Consider the following 13207-nt stretch of genomic DNA (forward strand, 5'->3'; position numbering starts at 1 on the left):
GACAGAGGGAAGCGGTCTCACCTGCCTGACACGCGTCGCGCTTCCAGATATTTGCGTAATTCGCACGGTGCATTCTCGGCTGTCCCCTTCCGTCCCGACTTGTCCCGACTTTGCTCGACTGCCGCTCGCTGCCGCTCGGGTCGTGGTCCATATGACAGCACAAGTACGAGAAGCATCTGCGAGATGGGCGCGGGCCGAACCGACGTGTCCGAGGCGCCGTGTGCGGCCGTTCGGAGCTACCAGAGCCGCTCTGTGCTGCGCCGTGCCGTGGAAAGGTGCGAAAACATGCACACAAGACACAGGCTGTTCGGCAAAGTATCCATCTCTTGTAGCGACGAAAGGTAAATTTTTGTTTACAAATTTGCCGTTGTGCACTGCTACAAAATTGGAATTTAGCGCTCCTACAAAACAGTAGGCTCTGACGCATTTTAAGAGCACATCTGTCGATTCGCAGTGTTTCGTTATTTTCAACGAGTTCCTAGCACTCTTCCTCCGCGCATTCTTGTTCAAACTGAGTTCATTGCTGTAATTTCACATCTTACGTTTAATACAGTGGTTTAAAATGCTTGTGGAAGCATCTTTGTCGCACCTGAGAGTTTGTATGAAAAGAGGACTGGCAGGTGTAGTGACATAAAATTTAAAAGGAGAGAGGGAGCCAACAGCACCCGGTGTTCCCAGGCGGTCACCCATCCAAGTACTAACCGGGCCCGATGTTGCTTAACTTCGGTGATCGGACGAGAACCGGTGTATTCAACATGGTATGGCCGTTGGCGTCCTTATACAGTAGCCGCACGGCAGAAGAAGGCTTCGCCTCTCCTCCCAACACACGCAATCGCCGTTTTCGGTGGCACATTTGACGCAAAGCACGTCCTTCCACCTCGAAGGCGACGCGCAGTGCGGCGCGCCGCCACGTGGGTCAGACGCACAACACAGCTGCTCGTTGCACCGCCTGTCATTCGTTTGTTCGACAAAGTATCCATCTCTTGTAGCGACGAAAGGTAAATTTTTGTTTACAAATTTGCCGTTGTGCACTGCTACAAAACAATATGCCCTGACGTATTTCACAACATTTCTGTCACTTCACACTGTTTTGTTATTTCCAGAGACTCTTTGGAAGTCTTCCTTGGCGCACTCTTTTCAAATTGAGCTCCTTAATATCGTATCTTACGATAGTTTAAAATCAGTATGGAAGCATCTATGTCACATGAGAAAGGTAGCATGAAAAAAAGGGCTGGCAGGGGTAGTGACAAGAAAGCAAGAAATGAAGACAGAGGGAAGCGGTCTCACCTGCCTGACACGCGTCGCGCTTCCAGATATTTGCGTAATTCGCACGGTGCATTCTCGGCTGTCCCCTTCCGTCCCGACTTGTCCCGACTTGTCCCGACTGCCGCTCGCTGCCGCTCGGGTCGTGGTCCATATGACAGCACAAGTACGAGAAGCATCTGCGAGATGGGCGCGGGCCGAACCGACGTGTCCGAGGCGCCGTGTGCGGCCGTTCGGAGCTACCAGAGCCGCTCTGTGCTGCGCCGTGCCGTGGAAAGGTGCGAAAACATGCACACAAGACACAGGCTGTTCGGCAAAGTATCCATCTCTTGTAGCGACGAAAGGTAAATTTTTGTTTACAAATTTGCCGTTGTGCACTGCTACAAAATTGGAATTTAGCGCTCCTACAAAACAGTAGGCTCTGACGCATTTTAAGAGCACATCTGTCGATTCGCAGTGTTTCGTTATTTTCAACGAGTTCCTAGCACTCTTCCTCCGCGCATTCTTGTTCAAACTGAGTTCATTGCTGTAATTTCACATCTTACGTTTAATACAGTGGTTTAAAATGCTTGTGGAAGCATCTTTGTCGCACCTGAGAGTTTGTATGAAAAGAGGACTGGCAGGTGTAGTGACATAAAATTTAAAAGAAGAGAGGGAGCCAACAGCACCCGGTGTTCCCAGGCGGTCACCCATCCAAGTACTAACCGGGCCCGATGTTGCTTAACTTCGGTGATCGGACGAGAACCGGTGTATTCAACATGGTATGGCCGTTGGCGTCCTTATACAGTAGCCGCACGGCAGAAGAAGGCTTCGCCTCTCCTCCCAACACACGCAATCGCCGTTTTCGGTGGCACATTTGACGCAAAGCACGTCCTTCCACCTCGAAGGCGACGCGCAGTGCGGCGCGCCGCCACGTGGGTCAGACGCACAACACAGCTGCTCGTTGCACCGCCTGTCATTCGTTTGTTCGACAAAGTATCCATCTCTTGTAGCGACGAAAGGTAAATTTTTGTTTACAAATTTGCCGTTGTGCACTGCTACAAAACAATATGCCCTGACGTATTTCACAACATTTCTGTCACTTCACACTGTTTTGTTATTTCCAGAGACTCTTTGGAAGTCTTCCTTGGCGCACTCTTTTCAAATTGAGCTCCTTAATATCGTATCTTACGATAGTTTAAAATCAGTATGGAAGCATCTATGTCACATGAGAAAGGTAGCATGAAAAAAGGGCTGGCAGGGGTAGTGACAAGAAAGCAAGAAATGAAGACAGAGGGAAGCGGTCTCACCTGCCTGACACGCGTCGCGCTTCCAGATATTTGCGTAATTCGCACTTTGCATTCTCGGCTGTCCCCTTCCGTCCCGACTTGTCCCGACTTTGCTCGACTGCCGCTCGCTGCCGCTCGGGTCGTGGTCCATATGACAGCACAAGTACGAGAAGCATCTGCGAGATGGGCGCGGGCCGAACCGACGTGTCCGAGGCGCCGTGTGCGGCCGTTCGGAGCTACCAGAGCCGCTCTGTGCTGCGCCGTGCCGTGGAAAGGTGCGAAAACATGCACACAAGACACAGGCTGTTCGGCAAAGTATCCATCTCTTGTAGCGACGAAAGGTAAATTTTTGTTTACAAATTTGCCGTTGTGCACTGCTACAAAATTGGAATTTAGCGCTCCTACAAAACAGTAGGCTCTGACGCATTTTAAGAGCACATCTGTCGATTCGCAGTGTTTCGTTATTTTCAACGAGTTCCTAGCACTCTTCCTCCGCGCATTCTTGTTCAAACTGAGTTCATTGCTGTAATTTCACATCTTACGTTTAATACAGTGGTTTAAAATGCTTGTGGAAGCATCTTTGTCGCACCTGAGAGTTTGTATGAAAAGAGGACTGGCAGGTGTAGTGACATAAAATTTAAAAGGAGAGAGGGAGCCAACAGCACCCGGTGTTCCCAGGCGGTCACCTATCCAAGTACTAACCGGGCCCGATGTTGCTTAACTTCGGTGATCGGACGAGAACCGGTGTATTCAACATGGTATGGCCGTTGGCGTCCTTATACAGTAGCCGCACGGCAGAAGAAGGCTTCGCCTCTCCTCCCAACACACGCAATCGCCGTTTTCGGTGGCACATTTGACGCAAAGCACGTCCTTCCACCTCGAAGGCGACGCGCAGTGCGGCGCGCCGCCACGTGGGTCAGACGCACAACACAGCTGCTCGTTGCACCGCCTGTCATTCGTTTGTTCGACAAAGTATCCATCTCTTGTAGCGACGAAAGGTAAATTTTTGTTTACAAATTTGCCGTTGTGCACTGCTACAAAACAATATGCCCTGACGTATTTCACAACATTTCTGTCACTTCACACTGTTTTGTTATTTCCAGAGACTCTTTGGAAGTCTTCCTTGGCGCACTCTTTTCAAATTGAGCTCCTTAATATCGTATCTTACGATAGTTTAAAATCAGTATGGAAGCATCTATGTCACATGAGAAAGGTAGCATGAAAAAAGGGCTGGCAGTGGTAGTGACAAGAAAGCAAGAAATGAAGACAGAGGGAAGCGGTCTCACCTGCCTGACACGCGTCGCGCTTCCAGATATTTGCGTAATTCGCACGGTGCATTCTCGGCTGTCCCCTTCCGTCCCGACTTGTCCCGACTTTGCTCGACTGCCGCTCGCTGCCGCTCGGGTCGTGGTCCATATGACAGCACAAGTACGAGAAGCATCTGCGAGATGGGCGCGGGCCGAACCGACGTGTCCGAGGCGCCGTGTGCGGCCGTTCGGAGCTACCAGAGCCGCTCTGTGCTGCGCCGTGCCGTGGAAAGGTGCGAAAACATGCACACAAGACACAGGCTGTTCGGCAAAGTATCCATCTCTTGTAGCGACGAAAGGTAAATTTTTGTTTACAAATTTGCCGTTGTGCACTGCTACAAAATTGGAATTTAGCGCTCCTACAAAACAGTAGGCTCTGACGCATTTTAAGAGCACATCTGTCGATTCGCAGTGTTTCGTTATTTTCAACGAGTTCCTAGCACTCTTCCTCCGCGCATTCTTGTTCAAACTGAGTTCATTGCTGTAATTTCACATCTTACGTTTAATACAGTGGTTTAAAATGCTTGTGGAAGCATCTTTGTCGCACCTGAGAGTTTGTATGAAAAGAGGACTGGCAGGTGTAGTGACATAAAATTTAAAAGGAGAGAGGGAGCCAACAGCACCCGGTGTTCCCAGGCGGTCACCCATCGAAGTACTAACCGGGCCCGATGTTGCTTAACTTCGGTGATCGGACGAGAACCGGTGTATTCAACATGGTATGGCCGTTGGCGTCCTTATACAGTAGCCGCACGGCAGAAGAAGGCTTCGCCTCTCCTCCCAACACACGCAATCGCCGTTTTCGGTGGCACATTTGACGCAAAGCACGTCCTTCCACCTCGAAGGCGACGCGCAGTGCGGCGCGCCGCCACGTGGGTCAGACGCACAACACAGCTGCTCGTTGCACCGCCTGTCATTCGTTTGTTCGACAAAGTATCCATCTCTTGTAGCGACGAAAGGTAAATTTTTGTTTACAAATTTGCCGTTGTGCACTGCTACAAAACAATATGCCCTGACGTATTTCACAACATTTCTGTCACTTCACACTGTTTTGTTATTTCCAGAGACTCTTTGGAAGTCTTCCTTGGCGCACTCTTTTCAAATTGAGCTCCTTAATATCGTATCTTACGATAGTTTAAAATCAGTATGGAAGCATCTATGTCACATGAGAAAGGTAGCATGAAAAAAAGGGCTGGCAGGGGTAGTGACAAGAAAGCAAGAAATGAAGACAGAGGGAAGCGGTCTCACCTGCCTGACACGCGTCGCGCTTCCAGATATTTGCGTAATTCGCACGGTGCATTCTCGGCTGTCCCCTTCCGTCCCGACTTGTCCCGACTTGTCCCGACTGCCGCTCGCTGCCGCTCGGGTCGTGGTCCATATGACAGCACAAGTACGAGAAGCATCTGCGAGATGGGCGCGGGCCGAACCGACGTGTCCGAGGCGCCGTGTGCGGCCGTTCGGAGCTACCAGAGCCGCTCTGTGCTGCGCCGTGCCGTGGAAAGGTGCGAAAACATGCACACAAGACACAGGCTGTTCGGCAAAGTATCCATCTCTTGTAGCGACGAAAGGTAAATTTTTGTTTACAAATTTGCCGTTGTGCACTGCTACAAAATTGGAATTTAGCGCTCCTACAAAACAGTAGGCTCTGACGCATTTTAAGAGCACATCTGTCGATTCGCAGTGTTTCGTTATTTTCAACGAGTTCCTAGCACTCTTCCTCCGCGCATTCTTGTTCAAACTGAGTTCATTGCTGTAATTTCACATCTTACGTTTAATACAGTGGTTTAAAATGCTTGTGGAAGCATCTTTGTCGCACCTGAGAGTTTGTATGAAAAGAGGACTGGCAGGTGTAGTGACATAAAATTTAAAAGGAGAGAGGGAGCCAACAGCACCCGGTGTTCCCAGGCGGTCACCCATCCAAGTACTAACCGGGCCCGATGTTGCTTAACTTCGGTGATCGGACGAGAACCGGTGTATTCAACATGGTATGGCCGTTGGCGTCCTTATACAGTAGCCGCACGGCAGAAGAAGGCTTCGCCTCTCCTCCCAACACACGCAATCGCCGTTTTCGGTGGCACATTTGACGCAAAGCACGTCCTTCCACCTCGAAGACGACGCGCAGTGCGGCGCGCCGCCACGTGGGTCAGACGCACAACACAGCTGCTCGTTGCACCGCCTGTCATTCGTTTGTTCGACAAAGTATCCATCTCTTGTAGCGACGAAAGGTAAATTTTTGTTTACAAATTTGCCGTTGTGCACTGCTACAAAACAATATGCCCTGACGTATTTCACAACATTTCTGTCACTTCACACTGTTTTGTTATTTCCAGAGACTCTTTGGAAGTCTTCCTTGGCGCACTCTTTTCAAGTTGAGCTCCTTAATATCGTATCTTACGATAGTTTAAAATCAGTATGGAAGCATCTATGTCACATGAGAAAGGTAGCATGAAAAAAAGGGCTGGCAGGGGTAGTGACAAGAAAGCAAGAAATGAAGACAGAGGGAAGCGGTCTCACCTGCCTGACACGCGTCGCGCTTCCAGATATTTGCGTAATTCGCACGGTGCATTCTCGGCTGTCCCCTTCCGTCCCGACTTGTCCCGACTTTGCTCGACTGCCGCTCGCTGCCGCTCGGGTCGTGGTCCATATGACAGCACAAGTACGAGAAGCATCTGCGAGATGGGCGCGGGCCGAACCGACGTGTCCGAGGCGCCGTGTGCGGCCGTTCGGAGCTACCAGAGCCGCTCTGTGCTGCGCCGTGCCGTGGAAAGGTGCGAAAACATGCACACAAGACACAGGCTGTTCGGCAAAGTATCCATCTCTTGTAGCGACGAAAGGTAAATTTTTGTTTACAAATTTGCCGTTGTGCACTGCTACAAAATTGGAATTTAGCGCTCCTACAAAACAGTAGGCTCTGACGCATTTTAAGAGCACATCTGTCGATTCGCAGTGTTTCGTTATTTTCAACGAGTTCCTAGCACTCTTCCTCCGCGCATTCTTGTTCAAACTGAGTTCATTGCTGTAATTTCACATCTTACGTTTAATACAGTGGTTTAAAATGCTTGTGGAAGCATCTTTGTCGCACCTGAGAGTTTGTATGAAAAGAGGACTGGCAGGTGTAGTGACATAAAATTTAAAAGGAGAGAGGGAGCCAACAGCACCCGGTGTTCCCAGGCGGTCACCCATCCAAGTACTAACCGGGCCCGATGTTGCTTAACTTCGGTGATCGGACGAGAACCGGTGTATTCAACATGGTATGGCCGTTGGCGTCCTTATACAGTAGCCGCACGGCAGAAGAAGGCTTCGCCTCTCCTCCCAACACACGCAATCGCCGTTTTCGGTGGCACATTTGACGCAAAGCACGTCCTTCCACCTCGAAGACGACGCGCAGTGCGGCGCGCCGCCACGTGGGTCAGACGCACAACACAGCTGCTCGTTGCACCGCCTGTCATTCGTTTGTTCGACAAAGTATCCATCTCTTGTAGCGACGAAAGGTAAATTTTTGTTTACAAATTTGCCGTTGTGCACTGCTACAAAACAATATGCCCTGACGTATTTCACAACATTTCTGTCACTTCACACTGTTTTGTTATTTCCAGAGACTCTTTGGAAGTCTTCCTTGGCGCACTCTTTTCAAATTGAGCTCCTTAATATCGTATCTTACGATAGTTTAAAATCAGTATGGAAGCATCTATGTCACATGAGAAAGGTAGCATGAAAAAAAGGGCTGGCAGGGGTAGTGACAAGAAAGCAAGAAATGAAGACAGAGGGAAGCGGTCTCACCTGCCTGACACGCGTCGCGCTTCCAGATATTTGCGTAATTCGCACGGTGCATTCTCGGCTGTCCCCTTCCGTCCCGACTTGTCCCGACTTGTCCCGACTGCCGCTCGCTGCCGCTCGGGTCGTGGTCCATATGACAGCACAAGTACGAGAAGCATCTGCGAGATGGGCGCGGGCCGAACCGACGTGTCCGAGGCGCCGTGTGCGGCCGTTCGGAGCTACCAGAGCCGCTCTGTGCTGCGCCGTGCCGTGGAAAGGTGCGAAAACATGCACACAAGACACAGGCTGTTCGGCAAAGTATCCATCTCTTGTAGCGACGAAAGGTAAATTTTTGTTTACAAATTTGCCGTTGTGCACTGCTACAAAATTGGAATTTAGCGCTCCTACAAAACAGTAGGCTCTGACGCATTTTAAGAGCACATCTGTCGATTCGCAGTGTTTCGTTATTTTCAACGAGTTCCTAGCACTCTTCCTCCGCGCATTCTTGTTCAAACTGAGTTCATTGCTGTAATTTCACATCTTACGTTTAATACAGTGGTTTAAAATGCTTGTGGAAGCATCTTTGTCGCACCTGAGAGTTTGTATGAAAAGAGGACTGGCAGGTGTAGTGACATAAAATTTAAAAGAAGAGAGGGAGCCAACAGCACCCGGTGTTCCCAGGCGGTCACCCATCCAAGTACTAACCGGGCCCGATGTTGCTTAACTTCGGTGATCGGACGAGAACCGGTGTATTCAACATGGTATGGCCGTTGGCGTCCTTATACAGTAGCCGCACGGCAGAAGAAGGCTTCGCCTCTCCTCCCAACACACGCAATCGCCGTTTTCGGTGGCACATTTGACGCAAAGCACGTCCTTCCACCTCGAAGGCGACGCGCAGTGCGGCGCGCCGCCACGTGGGTCAGACGCACAACACAGCTGCTCGTTGCACCGCCTGTCATTCGTTTGTTCGACAAAGTATCCATCTCTTGTAGCGACGAAAGGTAAATTTTTGTTTACAAATTTGCCGTTGTGCACTGCTACAAAACAATATGCCCTGACGTATTTCACAACATTTCTGTCACTTCACACTGTTTTGTTATTTCCAGAGACTCTTTGGAAGTCTTCCTTGGCGCACTCTTTTCAAATTGAGCTCCTTAATATCGTATCTTACGATAGTTTAAAATCAGTATGGAAGCATCTATGTCACATGAGAAAGGTAGCATGAAAAAAGGGCTGGCAGGGGTAGTGACAAGAAAGCAAGAAATGAAGACAGAGGGAAGCGGTCTCACCTGCCTGACACGCGTCGCGCTTCCAGATATTTGCGTAATTCGCACGGTGCATTCTCGGCTGTCCCCTTCCGTCCCGACTTGTCCCGACTTTGCTCGACTGCCGCTCGCTGCCGCTCGGGTCGTGGTCCATATGACAGCACAAGTACGAGAAGCATCTGCGAGATGGGCGCGGGCCGAACCGACGTGTCCGAGGCGCCGTGTGCGGCCGTTCGGAGCTACCAGAGCCGCTCTGTGCTGCGCCGTGCCGTGGAAAGGTGCGAAAACATGCACACAAGACACAGGCTGTTCGGCAAAGTATCCATCTCTTGTAGCGACGAAAGGTAAATTTTTGTTTACAAATTTGCCGTTGTGCACTGCTACAAAATTGGAATTTAGCGCTCCTACAAAACAGTAGGCTCTGACGCATTTTAAGAGCACATCTGTCGATTCGCAGTGTTTCGTTATTTTCAACGAGTTCCTAGCACTCTTCCTCCGCGCATTCTTGTTCAAACTGAGTTCATTGCTGTAATTTCACATCTTACGTTTAATACAGTGGTTTAAAATGCTTGTGGAAGCATCTTTGTCGCACCTGAGAGTTTGTATGAAAAGAGGACTGGCAGGTGTAGTGACATAAAATTTAAAAGAAGAGAGGGAGCCAACAGCACCCGGTGTTCCCAGGCGGTCACCCATCCAAGTACTAACCGGGCCCGATGTTGCTTAACTTCGGTGATCGGACGAGAACCGGTGTATTCAACATGGTATGGCCGTTGGCGTCCTTATACAGTAGCCGCACGGCAGAAGAAGGCTTCGCCTCTCCTCCCAACACACGCAATCGCCGTTTTCGGTGGCACATTTGACGCAAAGCACGTCCTTCCACCTCGAAGGCGACGCGCAGTGCGGCGCGCCGCCACGTGGGTCAGACGCACAACACAGCTGCTCGTTGCACCGCCTGTCATTCGTTTGTTCGACAAAGTATCCATCTCTTGTAGCGACGAAAGGTAAATTTTTGTTTACAAATTTGCCGTTGTGCACTGCTACAAAACAATATGCCCTGACGTATTTCACAACATTTCTGTCACTTCACACTGTTTTGTTATTTCCAGAGACTCTTTGGAAGTCTTCCTTGGCGCACTCTTTTCAAATTGAGCTCCTTAATATCGTATCTTACGATAGTTTAAAATCAGTATGGAAGCATCTATGTCACATGAGAAAGGTAGCATGAAAAAAGGGCTGGCAGGGGTAGTGACAAGAAAGCAAGAAATGAAGACAGAGGGAAGCGGTCTCACCTGCCTGACACGCGTCGCGCTTCCAGATATTTGCGTAATTCGCACGGTGCATTCTCGGCTGTCCCCTTCCGTCCCGACTTGTCCCGACTTTGCTCGACTGCCGCTCGCTGCCGCTCGGGTCGTGGTCCATATGACAGCACAAGTACGAAAAGCATCTGCGAGATGGGCGCGGGCCGAACCGACGTGTCCGAGGCGCCGTGTGCGGCCGTTCGGAGCTACCAGAGCCGCTCTGTGCTGCGCCGTGCCGTGGAAAGGTGCGAAAACATGCACACAAGACACAGGCTGTTCGGCAAAGTATCCATCTCTTGTAGCGACGAAAGGTAAATTTTTGTTTACAAATTTGCCGTTGTGCACTGCTACAAAATTGGAATTTAGCGCTCCTACAAAACAGTAGGCTCTGACGCATTTTAAGAGCACATCTGTCGATTCGCAGTGTTTCGTTATTTTCAACGAGTTCCTAGCACTCTTCCTCCGCGCATTCTTGTTCAAACTGAGTTCATTGCTGTAATTTCACATCTTACGTTTAATACAGTGGTTTAAAATGCTTGTGGAAGCATCTTTGTCGCACCTGAGAGTTTGTATGAAAAGAGGACTGGCAGGTGTAGTGACATAAAATTTAAAAGAAGAGAGGGAGCCAACAGCACCCGGTGTTCCCAGGCGGTCACCCATCCAAGTACTAACCGGGCCCGATGTTGCTTAACTTCGGTGATCGGACGAGAACCGGTGTATTCAACATGGTATGGCCGTTGGCGTCCTTATACAGTAGCCGCACGGCAGAAGAAGGCTTCGCCTCTCCTCCCAACACACGCAATCGCCGTTTTCGGTGGCACATTTGACGCAAAGCACGTCCTTCCACCTCGAAGGCGACGCGCAGTGCGGCGCGCCGCCACGTGGGTCAGACGCACAACACAGCTGCTCGTTGCACCGCCTGTCATTCGTTTGTTCGACAAAGTATCCATCTCTTGTAGCGACGAAAGGTAAATTTTTGTTTACAAATTTGCCGTTGTGCACTGCTACAAAACAATATGCCCTGACGTATTTCACAACATTTCTGTCACTTCACACTGTTTTGTTATTTCCAGAGACTCTTTGGAAGTCTTCCTTGGCGCACTCTTTTCAAATTGAGCTCCTTAATATCGTATCTTACGATAGTTTAAAATCAGTATGGAAGCATCTATGTCACATGAGAAAGGTAGCATGAAAAAAGGGCTGGCAGGGGTAGTGACAAGAAAGCAAGAAATGAAGACAGAGGGAAGCTTCTCACCTGCCTGACACGCGTCGCGCTTCCAGATATTTGCGTAATTCGCACGGTGCATTCTCGGCTGTCGCCTTCCGTCCCGACTTGTCCTGACTTTGCTCGACTGCCGCTCGCTGCCGCTCGGGTCGTGGTCCATATGACAGCACAAGTACGAGAAGCATCTGCGAGATGGGCGCGGGCCGAACCGACGTGTCCGAGGCGCCGTGTGCGGCCGTTCGGAGCTACCAGAGCCGCTCTGTGCTGCGCCGTGCCGTGGAAAGGTGCGAAAACATGCACACAAGACACAGGCTGTTCGGCAAAGTATCCATCTCTTGTAGCGACGAAAGGTAAATTTTTGTTTACAAATTTGCCGTTGTGCACTGCTACAAAATTGGAATTTAGCGCTCCTACAAAACAGTAGGCTCTGACGCATTTTAAGAGCACATCTGTCGATTCGCAGTGTTTCGTTATTTTCAACGAGTTCCTAGCACTCTTCCTCCGCGCATTCTTGTTCAAACTGAGTTCATTGCTGTAATTTCACATCTTACATTTAATACAGTGGTTTAAAATGCTTGTGGAAGCATCTTTGTCGCACCTGAGAGTTTGTATGAAAAGAGGACTGGCAGGTGTAGTGACATAAAATTTAAAAGGAGAGAGGGAGCCAACAGCACCCGGTGTTCCCAGGCGGTCACCCATCCAAGTACTAACTGGGCCCGATGTTGCTTAACTTCGGTGATCGGACGAGAACCGGTGTATTCAACATGGTATGGCCGTTGGCGTCCTTATACAGTAGCCGCACGGCAGAAGAAGGCTTCGCCTCTCCTCCCAACACACGCAATCGCCGTTTTCGGTGGCACATTTGACGCAAAGCACGTCCTTCCACCTCGAAGGCGACGCGCAGTGCGGCGCGCCGCCACGTGGGTCAGACGCACAACACAGCTGCTCGTTGCACCGCCTGTCATTCGTTTGTTCGACAAAGTATCCATCTCTTGTAGCGACGAAAGGTAAATTTTTGTTTACAAATTTGCCGTTGTGCACTGCTACAAAACAATATGCCCTGACGTATTTCACAACATTTCTGTCACTTCACACTGTTTTGTTATTTCCAGAGACTCTTTGGAAGTCTTCCTTGGCGCACTCTTTTCAAATTGAGCTCCTTAATATCGTATCTTACGATAGTTTAAAATCAGTATGGAAGCATCTATGTCACATGAGAAAGGTAGCATGAAAAAAGGGCTGGCAGGGGTAGTGACAAGAAAGCAAGAAATGAAGACAGAGGGAAGCGGTCTCACCTGCCTGACACGCGTCGCGCTTCCAGATATTTGCGTAATTCGCACGGTGCATTCTCGGCTGTCCCCTTCCGTCCCGACTTGTCCCGACTTTGCTCGACTGCCGCTCGCTGCCGCTCGGGTCGTGGTCCATATGACAGCACAAGTACGAGAAGCATCTGCGAGATGGGCGCGGGCCGAACCGACGTGTCCGAGGCGCCGTGTGCGGCCGTTCGGAGCTACCAGAGCCGCTCTGTGCTGCGCCGTGCCGTGGAAAGGTGCGAAAACATGCACACAAGACACAGGCTGTTCGGCAAAGTATCCATCTCTTGTAGCGACGAAAGGTAAATTTTTGTTTACAAATTTGCCGTTGTGCACTGCTACAAAATTGGAATTTAGCGCTCCTACAAAACAGTAGGCTCTGACGCATTTTAAGAGCACATCTGTCGATTCGCAGTGTTTCGTTATTTTCAACGAGTTCCTAGCACTCTTCCTCCGCGCATTCTTGTTCAAACTGAGTTCATTGCTGTAATTTCACATCTTACGTTTAATACAGT

At 50.0% G+C, this 13207-nt stretch overlaps 10 non-coding genes across 10 annotated transcripts; all 10 read right to left on the bottom strand.

The window, feature by feature from the left end:
* Positions 1-653: 653 nt before the first annotated feature.
* LOC126273605 (5S ribosomal RNA) lies at positions 654-772 on the bottom strand. The gene has a single exon (XR_007549452.1). It is a non-coding gene; the product is annotated as a 5S ribosomal RNA (ribosomal RNA).
* A 1147-nt stretch (positions 773-1919) lies between these two features.
* LOC126273606 (5S ribosomal RNA) lies at positions 1920-2038 on the bottom strand. Its single transcript, XR_007549453.1, has one exon. It is a non-coding gene; the product is annotated as a 5S ribosomal RNA (ribosomal RNA).
* Positions 2039-3184: 1146 nt separating this feature from the next.
* LOC126274077 (5S ribosomal RNA) lies at positions 3185-3303 on the bottom strand. Its single transcript, XR_007549907.1, has one exon. It is a non-coding gene; the product is annotated as a 5S ribosomal RNA (ribosomal RNA).
* Positions 3304-4449: 1146 nt separating this feature from the next.
* On the bottom strand, positions 4450-4568 carry LOC126273813 (5S ribosomal RNA). Its single transcript, XR_007549651.1, has one exon. It is a non-coding gene; the product is annotated as a 5S ribosomal RNA (ribosomal RNA).
* Positions 4569-5715: 1147 nt separating this feature from the next.
* LOC126273607 (5S ribosomal RNA) lies at positions 5716-5834 on the bottom strand. Its single transcript, XR_007549454.1, has one exon. It is a non-coding gene; the product is annotated as a 5S ribosomal RNA (ribosomal RNA).
* A 1147-nt stretch (positions 5835-6981) lies between these two features.
* LOC126273608 (5S ribosomal RNA) lies at positions 6982-7100 on the bottom strand. The gene has a single exon (XR_007549455.1). It is a non-coding gene; the product is annotated as a 5S ribosomal RNA (ribosomal RNA).
* A 1147-nt stretch (positions 7101-8247) lies between these two features.
* LOC126273610 (5S ribosomal RNA) lies at positions 8248-8366 on the bottom strand. The gene has a single exon (XR_007549457.1). It is a non-coding gene; the product is annotated as a 5S ribosomal RNA (ribosomal RNA).
* Positions 8367-9512: 1146 nt separating this feature from the next.
* Positions 9513-9631, bottom strand: LOC126273611 (5S ribosomal RNA). Its single transcript, XR_007549458.1, has one exon. It is a non-coding gene; the product is annotated as a 5S ribosomal RNA (ribosomal RNA).
* A 1146-nt stretch (positions 9632-10777) lies between these two features.
* Positions 10778-10896, bottom strand: LOC126273612 (5S ribosomal RNA). Its single transcript, XR_007549459.1, has one exon. It is a non-coding gene; the product is annotated as a 5S ribosomal RNA (ribosomal RNA).
* A 1145-nt stretch (positions 10897-12041) lies between these two features.
* Positions 12042-12160, bottom strand: LOC126274076 (5S ribosomal RNA). The gene has a single exon (XR_007549906.1). It is a non-coding gene; the product is annotated as a 5S ribosomal RNA (ribosomal RNA).
* Positions 12161-13207: the final 1047 nt, after the last annotated feature.

This window comes from Schistocerca gregaria, chromosome 5 (assembly GCF_023897955.1).
Source record: "Schistocerca gregaria isolate iqSchGreg1 chromosome 5, iqSchGreg1.2, whole genome shotgun sequence".
Taxonomy (NCBI): Eukaryota; Metazoa; Arthropoda; class Insecta; order Orthoptera; family Acrididae; genus Schistocerca; species Schistocerca gregaria.